This window comes from Glycine soja, chromosome 10 (genome assembly GCF_004193775.1).
Source record: "Glycine soja cultivar W05 chromosome 10, ASM419377v2, whole genome shotgun sequence".
NCBI lineage: Eukaryota > Viridiplantae > Streptophyta > Magnoliopsida > Fabales > Fabaceae > Glycine > Glycine soja.
In genome coordinates this window covers 52313317-52329293 of record NC_041011.1, presented here as the reverse complement: position 1 = coordinate 52329293, position 15977 = coordinate 52313317, and the positions used below count along the sequence as shown (strand labels likewise).

At 30.8% G+C, this 15977-nt stretch overlaps 1 pseudogene; it reads left to right on the top strand.

Moving 5' to 3' along the window:
• Positions 1-59: 59 nt before the first annotated feature.
• On the top strand, positions 60-8121 carry LOC114369778 (annotated as a pseudogene).
• The last annotated feature ends 7856 nt before the right edge of the window (positions 8122-15977 follow it).

The window sequence follows — 15977 nt, the reverse complement described above, 5'->3', positions numbered from 1 at the left end:
CATTTCAATGAACAAATTGCACTTGTAATTGAGGACGCACGTGTTACAACTCCATCGGCACTGAAAAAACACCCAAAGAAGCATATCCAATTAATTATCCATCCATATATAGGAAGAAAGAAGAACAGAAAGAAACAAGTATGAAAACACTCAACTCAACACTTCACTCGTTCCAGATTCCAAGACAATAGTAAAATACTAAAAAAGAAAAGTACAAGAAAAATAAATACAGATAAAGATCGATAAAGAAAAATACAACAAATGGTACTTCAAAATCTTCGCTTAAACTTTGCTCGCATTTTCTGCATTCCCCTAACCGTTACCGTCTTCTCTCTTCCGCTGTCCCCTTTCCTTCTGCCGCCGCCGTCTCGTCGCCTCCGCATCACCGATGGACCCGTCAACGCAGTCTCAGTCTCCGCCTCCTCCGGTGGCGAAGAAGGTAGAGCATGCGATGGAAATGTTCGGCGACGTGAGAATCGGCAACTACTATTGGCTCCGTGACGATTCCCGCACCGATCCCGAAGTGCTCTCGTACCTCCACGAGGAGAATGCGTACACCGATTCCATTATGTCCGGTGCGAATCCTATTTTTCTTATCCTCTTTCGCTTTCACCGCCATTTTTCTTTCTTCTCACTTTTGAATTTTATTTGTTCTTATGAAAATACTATCCGCATGAGCATGTAAGTATAGCGCACCGTAAGAAAGACTGTGGAAGTGTTAATTTACTTAAGAGCCTTGGCTACAACTTACAGTGGCAAAAAAAATGCATTGTTGGCTTAATTTGAGTAATTGAATGCATGCACTCATCTACATGATTACCAAGTCTGACCTAGCGATTATCTATTACTAATTACAACTAATGTACTTACTTTGCTCTAAGTTTGTAGCAAATTTATAAACGTTTTCTTAAATTTATTCGTGCACAAGACAAAACGCCTCCCAGACAGTAGATCCTAATGGCTATAGAAACTACGTCACCATCAGATGCACCCAGGCCTTCTATAGTTTCTACTTTCTTGTCAAGCTGGAGGTTGATGTGTAGGGTAACTTGAGGAGTGCTAACAACAGGCGAGCTACTATTGATTGACAACTACAAAATCACAGTAGGTCTCCTTAAGACCCATTGTGAGTTTTTTTATTTCTAATAAATTTATACTAATAGTAGAGACTAGCGACTGTATTCAAAAGACTATTGTTGTATATATATACACCCACCCCCAGCCCCCCACACCCACCCCCCACTCTTTAGATTATCAGCGAAAATTATACTCATTTTTTTTTTTGAAAATTCTAGGAACTAAGGAATTTGAATAAAAGCTTTTTGCTGAGATAAGAGGAAGGATTAAGGAGGAGGATGTCTCTGCACCTTTACGCAAAGGGCCTTGTTACTATTATAAGAGAACTTTGGAAGGGAAGGAGTATGTTCAATATTGCAGGCGCCTTATATCTGATAACCAAAAGGTGCCATATGTGCATGACATCATGCCCACAGGACCTGAAGCTCCTCCGGAGCATGTTATTTTGGATGTGAATGTTAAGGCACAACATCACCAATACTGCACCAATACTACAGTATTGGTGGCTTTAAGGTTAGATCATATCATTATTATGGCATTTTTTTCTCACTTTTTTCTGGCTTGTTTCCTGACTTCCAAGTTCTGACCTGCTTTTATTTTATTCCAAACTTCACTTCTTTTCAGGTCAGCCCAAATAACAAGTTGGTAGCATACGCCGAAGACACCAAAGGAGATGAAATATATACTGTATGTCATTGATGCTGAGACTCAAGCTACTATTGGAGAGCCTCTTGTTGGTGTAACATCATACTTTGAATGGGCTGGTGACAATGCTCTAGTTTACGTCATGATGGATGAGATTCTCAGGCCTGACAAGGTGGGAAATACTCCTCTGGACTCATTATTGACCTATTTGGTTCTAATGATACTTCTTTTTTCAACAGCGGCAGCAACAACCAAAACCTTTCCCCCACTTCTTCAGCAAGACCATTTAAGTCATGATAGCTGTTAATGATTTCACTCAATCTTTCTTGGTCTACCTTTACCTTTAATTGTTAAGCAATCCTACATCTTATCGACACTTATAACTGGAGCCTCTATTGGTCTTATTCTCACATATTTAGACCATCTTAGCTCCAACTCAACCAAATTCCAAACTCATTCCCATTGGATGGGCATTTTGAATTTCAATCTGACTAGGAGCGAAATTGACCAAATTGAATTTGAAGTTTAGCCAGATAAAGATGCTGAAAACAGGAATATGAGATTTATGGTTTACTGTGTGACATTGTGATTCAATTGGCAGTGTTACTGAATGTTTTCTGCTAAATTCATAGCTAGACGCTAAGTTCTGATTGATTAAGGGCTCAATTGTTTGTGCTTTAATAGGGAAAAAATGTTTTAAAAAATAAATAAAAATAATAATAGTTATAGTAACTAGATAAGTTTAGAAAACAGAGCTAAAAACTCAACAAATCAGAAGAACCATACCACAAAATCGTTGTTTTTTTCAAATCTGAAACAAGTTTGTCCAATCCTTGCTCCAAGATGGTATTTGAATATATTTACAATGTTTACTTTGACATTTTGTGCCATAATCAATTTCCTTTTTTTGTTGGTCACATCTCTAAATCATTATTACACTTGTTAATTGTCTACTTGTTATGCTAACATCTCAAGTAATACAGGCATGGTTTCATGTGCTGGGAACAGAACAATCAAAGGATACTTGTCTTTATGTGGAAAAAGATGATATGTTTTCTCTTGATCTTGAAGCTTTTGAGAGTAAGAAATATTTGTTTGTTGCATCAGAGAGTAAAAATACAAGGTTCAATTTCTATCTGGATGTTTCTAAGCTTGAAGAGGGTCTTAAAGTTCTGACACCAAGTGTTGATGGTATTGACACAACTGTCAGCCATATTGGAGGTCAGTTCTTTATTTAGAGGAGAAGTGATCAGTTTTTTAATTCTGAGGCTGTAGCTTGTGCTGTCAATAACACCTCTTCAACTACAGTTCTTATTCCTCACAGGGAAAGGTAACACAATCTCTGTATCATTGCTCAGTTGTTTTGTTTATTTTGGGCCATAATCTTGAATAAATTATATAATGACTTGGCTTGTGAATGTGTCAGCTACTGGGTAGTGTATATTAAATATCAGTGAAAAGCTTTCTGAACAATGCGGTCATTTATCGCTGATTTCCAGCTTTTTGGTTTGGTTACTAGAACACGATGAATTGTTCTTATGCTAGGTATAGTGTTTCATTTTTAAATAAAAGCCATATATTAGTTATAGTCAAGACTGCATTCTAAATTTCTAATAGAAGGCATATTTTCTAAGATGCTTTGTATGTAATCGTTTGCTGCTCATGCAATTTTCTTTCTCTGCCTCTCTGGTCTTTGTTCTCTTAATTACTATTTGATATGTAAAAACCTGTCTTAGGCCACCTTTCAAATAAACTTTGATGAGCTGTTCATTGACACGATATTAGATTCCATTGCTGTTTATATTGAACTAATTTGCTCTCACAATATATTTATGTGATGATTCTTATCATCTCTCAACATTTAAAATTATTAATGAATAAAATGTAAACAAGAGAAATTCTCGAAGCTTGTGTCTTTCTATTTCATCAAAACTTACATAGAATTTTCTTTAGTGTTAAAATTCAGGAGATACAACTTTTTAGTGATCATCTAGTAGTATATGAGAGAGAAAATGGTCTACCAAAAATAATAGTTTATCACCTTCCACCAATTAGTGAACCACTAAGGAGCCTTGAAAGTGGTCAGGCAGTTAGTTTTGTTGATCCTGTATACTCAGCAGAATCCTCAGGTTCAGAGTTTCCATCAAGTATTTTAGGGTTTTTGTATAGCTCATTGAGGACTCCTTCCTCAGTATATGATGATAATATGAAGGCAGGCATTTCTGTTTTGAAGAAGATTGACTCAGTAAGTTAAATGGACAGTTAAACTTCCACAATGTCTCAATTTTGCATCTGGTCTTTCTTCTGTCTTAATAATTTGTGACGGAAATTTCTTGGTTTTATATGCAAGCCTTACTATTCTCTTTTTTTGAAGTGCTTCTTTATGGTATCATATAAATTTTACCTTTGCTATGCTATGCATGACCCATGCTTCTAAAATGTTTTATGTTGTCTGGATTAATTCCTTCATTTTTTTCTGCTGACTGGCATCCATAATTTCACAAGCGACTATTCTATTTCATATTTAGTTGTTATTGTCTTCTGGTTTTTTCTCAAAGAATTTACTGATCTTTGACGGATTTTGAAAGACAGCATATGAAATTCTAAGTTTTGGAGAAAGAATTTGAATTTTGACATAAAATTTAAGTTTTGAAAAATGGAATGAAAGTCTTGGAGAAAGCTATGATGAGGGTTGACCTACCAATATTTTGGAATAATACATCAAATTAGTTCCTAAAATTATGATCAACATTTATTCTAGTCCCTAAACACTAAAATTACAAAAAAGAAATTCCAGTCCTTTAAATTGGCAATGATCATTCGTTTCAGTCCCTAACATTAGATTCCATCCTTTTAATCCTTAACGTTGGCATCTATCAGTCATTTTGGTTTCTGACTTTGGTGCATATTAGTCAATTTGGTTCCTAACTTGGTATACGTAAGTCAAATTGGTCCACAATGTTAAGGACCAAATTGCCTAATGACTGTGAAATAAGGATTAAAGTAACAAAACTAACGTATCCTGGAGCAAAAAGGCTCCTCGGTATGCGAGGGTATGGGGGATGGTCACTGTACGTAACCTTACCCTTGTATGCAAAGATGCTATTTCTGGATTCGAATCCATGACTAACTGGTTCACCAAGGTGCAATTTTACCATTGCACTAGGGTTCACTCTCAAGGACTAAAGTTGCCAAATTCGGGGACTAAATTGATTGATTGATTTGGTAATGTTAAGACTTAAGAAGCCAAATTGACCAGTAACACCAATTCCCCGGATCAAATAGATAGATAATTGCAAAAGTTGGAAACTAAATTTATTTTTCTATAATATTAGGGATCATATTAATTCAGTGTCAATTTAAGGGGCAAAATTGATGTTTAACTCAACATTTTTAAGACGGATCTGATGTAATATTCATTTCATGGTATTAGGAATGTGCAAACTAGTTCCAAATTCCATCTGATGTAAGAGGGATCTGATGTTTATCATAATATTTATTTGTTAATAAAATGAATCATGTGATAAGTCGGGTGAACATGTAAATCTAGGTCTGAAAAGGTGTTTGGTACTAATGGGAATAGTTAAGGTAATCATGCCTCTATTGTTGTTGTTGTTGTTGTAACGCGTTATGTCACTGAAAGGCAGTGGGCACTATTTGATTCCCATATTGATTGTTTACCGAAAAGATCTTGTGAAACTTGATGGATCAGACCCATTATTACTCTATGGATATGGATTGTATGAGGTAAAAGAATAGAAATTTATATAAATTGAATTGCATACAACAATAACAATGCTGAATCCAATGCTTTGATTTGTATTGGATGATGGATGAAAGTTGCTGCTGTTTCTCAATCAGTATTTAATGCTTACTACTTGTACTGAATTGCATATAGTTATCTGTTTACTTTTTATGTTCCCCCTTGTATATGAGCAGTGGGCACTATTTGTTATCCTGTTTGTTCCTTTGGTCTTTACACCTTTGAACTTCTTCTATTTCTTCTAGAATTTATAATTTAGTGGACCTCACATTGTCAACAGATATGCATAGATCCCAGTTTCAAATCAGCAAGGCTTTCATTGTTAGATTGGGGTTTTATGTATGCAATAGCTCATAAGTGGTGGTGGTGAAATGGGGAGGCAGTGGTATGAAAATGGAAAGCTGTTGAAGAAAAAGAACACTTTCACTGATTTTATTGCATGTGCTGAGTATTTGATTGAAAAAAATTCTGTTCTAAGGAAAGACTGCATCGAAGGAAGAAGTGCTGGTGGTTTGCTAATTGGTGCAGTTCTTAATATGAGACCAGATTTATGCAAGGCTGCTGTTGCTGGGGTACCTTTTGTGGATGTTGTGACAACAATGCTTGATCCAACTATTCCTCTCACTACCTCAGAATGGGAGGTAATTTTATTTCATTTATTCTCTCTTTCCATATGGATATCTGAAAACGTTTGAATACAGGTTAATTGGATTCTGGAAATGTGTTTTAGCTGGAAATGTTTCCTTGCTAAAATGGATGAATTTGTCTGGCCAAGCCATGTGTTTAGAGAAATTACTTCTACATATTTGTTTTTAATAGTATACTCTAATCTTGTTCAACCATGTTGTGCACCCTATCGTTTTTCCATTTTTTTGTGGCTTTAACCGGACCCTGGCTTTTACTTTTATCTTTGAAATACTGTGTTCCTAATTTGATTTATGCATGGTCATTGCATGATGTCCCTCAGTCCCTGTGTGTTTTTTCTGTTTTTAACTTTTTTTTTTTTCTGGTACCTTAAGCCAGGGAAATTGTTTTAACTTTCTTTTTCATATTATTTGTCATAAAATGTCTCAGATTATGAATAAGAAGGTTCTTTTTCTTTTTTTTTTTTAATTCTCATACCATTCATTTGCCTTTTAAACTGATAGTAATAAGAGGCATTATATAGCCATCAATATTCTTCAAAGATTATTATAATTCTGCAGGTCTTGGCTTCATATGTGCTATCAAAATTCTTGAATTTCATTATCCAAGCTAGTCCACAGAATGTCTATGATATGATTTCTCTTGTTTTTCATTTTTACATGAGATTGTTTTCTTGTGTTACTGCAGGAATGGGATGATCCTAGAAAGGAGGAATTCTACTTCTACATGAAATCATATTCCCCCGTTGATAACGTGAGAACCTTATGGCTGCTGTGCTTGATGCCTTGTATTCTTTCATTGGCTATTATTTTTTTATTTTCTTCTGTATGAAATGAGTTTTAGGAATCAATTTTTTAAATCCTCATTTTATGCAGGCGAAGGCACAGAATTATCCAAACATTCTTGTTACAGAAGGATTAAATGGTAGGCACATGTGATTCATGTAACGAAACTGTTCCTGTTTTGAACTTTATATTTAAAGCCAAGGCATTCTTTCTGTGTGGTGATTACTGATAATTTAGTTGGAAAGATATACTTTGATTTTACACGTGACATGTGCACCTTAATTATTATGATGTTATCTGCTTGCGCATGCTGTAGACCCTCGGGTTTTCTATTCTGAACCTGCGAAGTTTGTGGCAAAACTGAGGGATATGAAGACATACTGCTGTTTAAATGCGAGCTTGGTGCTGGACATTTTTCACCCTCAGATTTCTCGTATTTTCTGCGGTATTTTAAAATTGAAGTCAAATTTTAAAATATATATATATATATACATTAATAAAAAGTATCATTGTTATTGAACAATGCTAAAATCACTTTTCCTAAAAGAAAGAAAATATAATAGAAGATTTCATTGTTAATAATGTTAAAATTATTTTATAAGGTAAAAATAAATTATAGAGATAAAACTTTTAAAACTAAGAAAAAGAAAATTATAAAGATAAATTATGTGAATCAAAACAATTTTTATTAATTTAATATGATCTGGCAAAATTCAAAATGATTAAGTGTGTGTTTGCATAACTTAAAAGATAATGTTACGTAAAAGATTTTTTTTTCTCAAATATAATCAGACTACTGTAATTTATTTTTTATGTTCATGTGTTGTATGTGGATGCAGATTTGAGAAGCCCCAGGAAGATGCCTTCACTTATGCATACATCATGAAGACTCTAAACATGACTAGTCGGCTTTAGACCGATTGTTGCATCCATGGCTTGAGTCAGATCAACTGCGTAAAAACCATCATCTCAGGAATTACATTGCCAACAACTTCAGAATAAAATCTCAGCATGTCATTGGTGCAATTACTAATGAAAGATGTGACAATTAAGGATGTTGAATTTGTGCGTGTTTGGATTTGGTATAATTGCTTATCTTTCAAAAAAATGTCTGAATTAGTGTTAAACTGGATTCGGGTTAGCAATATGATTTTCTATACGCCACAGTATTTTCGTTTTATCTTAGATCCTTGGTATTTGGAGTCACATTAGATCTTAAACTAATTCATGTTGAATTGGGTGAATCCGTTTAAGAGGACAACTTTTCATTGCTCATTTTTTATTAACAATATTAAATTTAGAAATCTGGAGACCCAAAAAAATTAGAAATCCTAAGAAGAGTTTAACTTTTTGTTTATGACTTGGATAAACATTGTTCTATGTCACAATATTTTTTTATCAATTAAAATAGTATTCTGAATTAAAAAATTAATACGTTTCTCTTATATGGATTATGAGCATTTTTTTTTTATAAAAAATGTAGTTTGAAATAAATAAAAAATAAGACACCCTTTGGAGAGAAAAAATGTGATAAGTTAAAATGGTTGTGTAAAAATATTATTAACAATGGAATCTTTTATTATATATTTTTTTAAGATACATGATTTTATTGTGTAAATATGATATGTACGGAGGGTATATTGTGTTTTTAAACTAAACTATCATGGATAGTTAATTTATTCACTTTGATAATAATTACTTAAAGGTTATATTAAATATTTATTAAATTTAAAGATAAAATATAAAAATAAAGCTTTTAAAATTAGTAAGAAAATTATAAAGGTAAATTATGTGAAGCATTGTGTTTATGTGTGAATTAAGAGGTTACTCTCAAAAAAACATGATCTTAAATTTAATATATAAAATTTGATAATTTAACGTTGTTTTAAAATTTGATGTGGTTTGTAATAGTTTAAATTTGTGTGATTATTTAAGAATGATTATACTCTTCCTAACTTTAAAGATATTCTTAGTTAAAAGAAAGAAAAAACTCAAGTATATAAGCCTACTGTAATTTTTCTTTCATATGTTGTATGCATTGTGGATGTAGATTTGAGAAGCTCCGGGAAGATGCCTTCACTTTTGCCTTCATCATGAAGGCTCTAAATCTATTATCATCCATGGCTTGAGTGAGATCAACTGCGTAAATACCATCATGGTTTTGAGTGAGAGCTTATATTGTCAGACGTTTGGGTCCTCTTAATTAGGAATTACATTGCAAACAACTTCAGAAGAAAATCTGAAATTATCTTTGGAATTCAGAAAGCATGTCATTGCTGCAATTCTATTGGTAATATATATTTTTTTTAATTCAATAGTAATATATCTGACTAATGGAGAATGCGGCAATTAAGGATGTTGCATTTCTGCGTGTTTGGATTTGATATTAATTTTTAAGGGTAAATGATTAGTTTTATCTTAAAAATGTGTAGCGTTCACAAATCTATCATCCATGCATGTGCATCTCTTATTATGTGCTTGTAGACACACGGGTTTTGTATTCTGAACCTGCCAAGTTTGTGGCAAAACTCAGGAAATCGAAGATTGATGATAACATACTGCTGTTTAAATGCGAGTTTGGTGCTGGGCATTCTTCTAAGTCGGAAAGGTAATTTCTCTCAAGTTTCTGGTGTATTTTATCGGTATTGTTAAATGTAAGTCAAATTTTAAAATATAAATAGCAAGAATAATATATATATATATATATATATATATATATATAAAGTATCATCATCAGTTCATCATCATTAAATAATAATAAACTGTTCAATAAACATTTGTATACAGAAAGTAAAAATGAATCAACTTGTGAACCACAAGGGCCATTTTGTTCAAAAATGTTTTATATTTCCATTTTTAATGACAAAAACATCATCTTCTGTTCACTTTATTTCCTATTTTAAAAAAATTTCATAAGAAAAACTGAAAATTGAAAATATAAACAGGCAGTAATAAAAACAATAAAAAGCTGTTTCATTATATATTGAACAAAATTTTGAAAACAAGAAATAAAGTGAAAATATAGGATGACATTTTTAAATAAAAAAGAAAACATAAAATATTTTCTAAATCCAAACTGCCCTTTAACTTTTGAAGAAAGTAAACGAGAAAACTTCTAAAATTATTAAAGTACATAAATTGATTTTAATTTATATAAAAAATTGATTCATTTTATTTTTTTTAATAAGTAATCATCGAGACATTTAGCCAAGTTGAGTTTTCTTCAATTTTATCTCTACAGTGAGGAATATGAGGATATTCACTGTTTGCTCAATTTAAAATGTATAGTAATCTTAACTCGTTAAAACTTAAGAATGATTATACTCTTGCTCACTTAAAAAGATAATCTTACTAAAGAGAAAAAAAAAAGTTTTTTCTCAAATATAATCAGAGTACTGTAATTTCTTGTTCGTTATTTTGTTCATGTGCTGTATGTGAATGTAGATTTGAGTAGCTCCAGGAAGAAGCCTTCACTTATGCATTCATCATGAAGACTCTAAACGTGACAAGTCAGGTTGACTCAGATCATCTGCGTAAATACCATCATCATCTTTGGAATTACATTGCCAACAATTTCAGAGTAAAATCTGAAATTACCTTTGCAATTCAGAAAGCATGTTATTGGTGCAATTATAATATACCTACTAATGGAGGATGTGGCAATTAAGGTTGATGCATTTGTGCGTGTTTTAGACAAGATTTTCATACATGAATTTTAGACAAAACAAAAGATAAAACATTTACTATTCATTGAACAAGAAACAACTTGGCTATCCAAATCTAACATTATTATTTTCGTATTTCCAAAACTAAATTCCTTAAAAATTATCCTTACTTAATATAATTATAATGAAAGTCAAATAACTTATTATAGATGAAAAAATCATATTGGATAACAATATAAAATCGATTCATATAATATTATTTATTAAAAAATGAAAATACCTGTTTTAAGAAGTGAGTCAAAGATTCAAATAAATAAAATCAATGAACCTGGAGACACACCTAAACCAACGGCATTATCAAGTACCATTTGAAATTGAAACAACTCAGAAATATAAGAAATCATATTTTTGTTCTTAAACTTATTTCCCATGTTCCCTACCTGCAGCTAATCTGTCTGTTCTAGACAAGATTTCCAAACATCATTTTATAACCAACGACGTAAATGAGTGGATGAGAATGACGTGTAGGACCCCTTACCCGTTTGGACTATAATTTTAGCTTTTAAGAAATTTGGGACGGTGTCTGTCTTTAAAGTCTCCAAAATCCAAATTTCAGTTCAACAACAATCATCCCATATGGACCAATGTCTTTGATGGCGCAATCAGCGCAATCTAACACCATTTTCAATCAGTTACGGGAAAAACATAACCCAACCCAAAACAAAAAACAAACACTGCTATTACTAACTATATCATTCATTGTCACATATCGCACCCAAGACTTGAAGAGACTACAGCACATGAACATATCCACTGCCACTTGTTAATGCCATAACGCCTTTTCGCCTCTCTCATCACCAAGTGGATAATTAACATGAATTTAATTATAATGTACGTAAAGTGTAATTTTTTTTATATACAAAAAGTACAAAGATTTAAAATCACTAATTAAACTAAAATAATTGTATGCAAGTTCATTCATGCTTTCGATGGTATTAATACTATCATTATTTAATCATATTATGCTTTCAAAAACATTGATTTATTGAGATTCAATAAATGTATTTATGTCTTTGAGATTGAAACATTTGTTTTTATTATCGAATAGGTAAATAGGGTTATATCAAGATATATAAAATAAACATGATATAATATTACAATATCAGCTATGTATAATACTGCAGGTTACCTTGACCTCCCGCACACTCAAATCTAGCCGTAACCCACATGATTATTTATTCTTAATGATATTGTTTTTTTTAAACACTTGTTCAAAAATTGGTAAAAATAATAAAATGTTGCTTTCATTCAGAAAAAAAAATGTTTCTTTTAAATAAATTTTTATAACTATTTGTAAAAAAAAATCTAAATCAAATCTAAAATTTATTCATTTGGTATAATTTAGTTATCAAGACATATTGAGTTAGTGAAAAAAATATGAATTTGATTAAAAAAATACATCATTAGAGAGAGAGGAGTGAAAATCTTTAAATTAATATGACTAAACTTAGATAAAAGATTAGTGTCAAATAACTCAATTAATTGAAATTTGTTGAAATACCTCGAAGTTTAATTGAATAACAAAATGTCTTAATTAGGATGTTTAAAAAAACACAACAATCGGTAATTGGTGAAGCTTTAGCCTACAACTTGACCATTCATTCACCAAATCAAACATCACTCCCACTGGCCAGAGGGGACCTACGTGACTGAGTGCCTCCATGGTGTTTGTGATTAGACGGTTAATAAGACAATTCAATATTGTGATTAAGCAGTCATTAGCTGAAATTAGATACGGATTTTAGTTTTCAATTTCATATATTAATCATCCCCACCCTAACCATAACCAACCACCACTTGCTCATTTTGAACATGGAATTGGTTTTACTAAATGCACAGGAAAGTGGACAAAGAATCGTATCTCTAATTGCTCTTGTCTGGCAATTTTGGCTGTAAAAGGTGCTTCATCCATTTTCGGAAACGCAAGTTAATTAGTATATGGTTGCAACGCAAGACATGGCTTTACGCAAAATGGAGGGTCTATATTATTAAGTGCGTGCTTAGATCAGCATTTACATTTTTAATGAATTTGATTTTCAGTATCTTTGCTTCTTTTTTTGTTTTACTGGAGAATATTTGTATCATTTCATTTGCTATCTTTGTTTCTGTTTACTTATGTTGGTAAAAAAAATACCCGCACCAGTTAAACCAAACATTGTGAATCCAATTTTGAAAGATGTCAAACCGCATGTAAAATTGATTTCGATAAAAATTGGTTTTCAAATAAAGTTACTTATATTTAGATGTTTATATATTAAAAGCATGTTTACTATAAAAAAATTTAAAAAAATCAATCCAACAAAATAGTTATTTTTTTATCACTTTTGATGAAATTGAGATTTTGAAACAAAAATCAAATTTATTTAATAATAACTAAACATCTAAATTTAATTGTTCCCACCATGAAACTAAACAACGCCCTAAGTTACCTGAGTTGTTGTTTAAATTTAGTCTCTCAATCCCACATGTTACGTACATATCATCTTAAGGTTTGTTTCATAATGGAAGATAATTTTTTTGTTTGACAAAATGAAAGAGATTGTTAGATCATGCAAAATCCTATTTCATGGGTATAAATAATTTATATCATTATAACTCATATTTGTGTAGTGACAGGGTAATTAAGGTTTGGTAGATGATTCGTGCACATACTCTGCATCAAAAGACGGGAAAAGAAAAGAAAAAGAACACTATCCAAGTATTTGTCTTCATTTCTAATAGTTACTTACTACTTCTATATTCAATTATTGATATTTAGATTTCAAACTTTACTAAAAATTCAACAAGAGGTGGGGACTCTGTTAAGTGCTAACAACACTCGGGAAGAGTGGTATTAAAAAAAATGCATATTTTAAAGAAAATGAAAATTATATTAAAAGACACACATACAACCCTCTTGACAACAAAAATATATTAAAAGCTCGTCACGGAACGAATATCATCTTCAACATTACGGTGGTGAGTATGAATATATCTATGAGAGGAGATGAATGCTAATTAAGATCCCGAAAATAAATGGCTAAAAAAATTAACATTAACATGTTTAAAAAAGGAAAAAGAAAAAGTTCTTAATCACCAAAGGTAGTGGGTAAAAGTATTCATATGCAAGCTAAAATCTTTAACAACGAGTCGTGACTAATGATACTTGTAAAGATTTTGCATAATTACAAGTTTCGAATATATTCAAACATGAATTCATCTTAATTATTGTTTAAGTTATTATCTTTAGTAAAAGATACATATTATCTGAACATGATTAATCATACAAGTTGAACTAACATCCATTAATTTTTACTATACAAAATAAAACTAAAAATACACTAAGCTGCTCGGCGAGAGCATTAGCCAAACTAATAATAATAATTAAAAACATAATAGTCAATGCGTGACAAATTCCGGATTGAAAGACCAAATGTGGAACCACAAAAAAATAGACCATTTTAATGCTTTTTAAAATGCTAAACAGTGGTGATTGCATTGCTGTAAAGAAAGCAAGCTAAGCATGCTCACTGATAGGGAAAACTCAATATTCATCCTACTTCCAGAAAAATAAATAGTGATAGTTGCTCCATCTATTACTATTTATTGAAAAGGAATCCACACCAAATAGTATACATAATTCCTTTTTCTGTCACATCATGATATAAATGACAGTAATATATATTTTTAATACACTGTTTGGAATACTATTTAGTATGAGTTGAAATTTATTAAAAGTTATAAAATTTTATGAATTATATTTTTTTATTAGTTAAGTTTTACTCATAGTTTTTAATGATTTTTAATTAATAATAAATGTGTATTAAAGAGTCTATTAGTAGTACTTCTACTGCAGAAAATTATTGAAAAACAAAATTAGCAACGATGAGATTATTAATTTTTATTAATATTAGTAAGTTACAAATTATATAACCTTACCACTAACATGTTTGGTTACCATTTCTTACATGTCAAGCGTACTTTTAGAAAAAATATTTTTTTTAACTTTTACTTTGAACTAATTTTTGAAGCTTTACAATAGCAACATGAATATGCTATATGTAAGCCAATCCAAGGATCAAGAAGTTTTACTCTAATAAATTTAATATTGATATCATTGTAAGGTGTCTTTAGTCTAAATGAATTAAGAAGTGAAACATGAATTATAAATATTAGAGTTTAATTTTATAATATATTTGACTATTTATTTATCTCTTTCTTCTTATAAGAGTTATTATACTTTTCCACTATTTTTTCTTAAAATAAGAGTGATAATAAACACAATAAAAAAAATGAGACAAGAGTTTAATCTTTATATATTAGAAAGATAAAAAAATATAATATCAATCAATAAAAAGATTATGATTTTTAAAATATTCATTATAAAAATCAATAAACTTTTAACTTGTGAATATGTGTCCTCTAAAAAAAAAACTTGTGAATATGTGATTAGACGATGTTATCAATAAATTCTAATTTAATTATAACTATTGATTAAAATAAATTATTTAAAGTATAACAATATAGATAATAAATTACAGAATTATTAAAAGCTTAATTATTATTATTATTATTATTTTAATTAAAAGTTATAATTGTATTTTATCTGTTATGTTTTCTCATTTAAAAAAATTCAAATCCTTTTTTTTGAATTTCTTCAAGTACAACAAAAATAAAAGTCCAGAAAAATCCAAAGAAAAAACAAACTCCAAGTAAAGAATAAAAGAACCAATCCCTTGTTAAGACTTAAAAGAGGCCGTAAAACAAATCGAATGTGTTGTTGGATTGGATGAAAATGACATCAAGGCTCAGTCGTAATGAAAACATTAGTGCATGCCTCATTCATCATCCAAGTAAAGCGGTGTAGTAGATGAGTGATAAAAACGATTAACGCATTCTATTTCTTTTTCTTTTTTTTTATGGAACGCATTCAATTTCTGTTAAACATTTTTTAATATATTTTGTTATTACTTAAAATTTATTGAAAATTAAAATTATTATAAAAAATTGTTGACAAGAGTTTTATTATTAAATTTAGAGTATTTTTTTTTATAAAAAAAAACAAAGATTGTTGGGTAGTATGTTTTGTGAAATCAAGTGGTTTAAATTCTGCAAGACAGAGAAGAGGAAATGATAATGTAGCTTGTGGAGGTGTTACAAAGCCTAGGTTGAGGTTGAGGTTGAAAGTGAATTTTTATTATTATTTTATAAAAAGGACGACGACAGTGGAAAGAATTTGAATCTAGTGCGCTCCAACGTTCAAATACACCAAGGAACCTCGTGATCCATCAAACGGTCACAATTTTCCATGTGAAGTCCTTTAAATTGATCCAAGGCTCCTAAAATAAAATCCCCTTT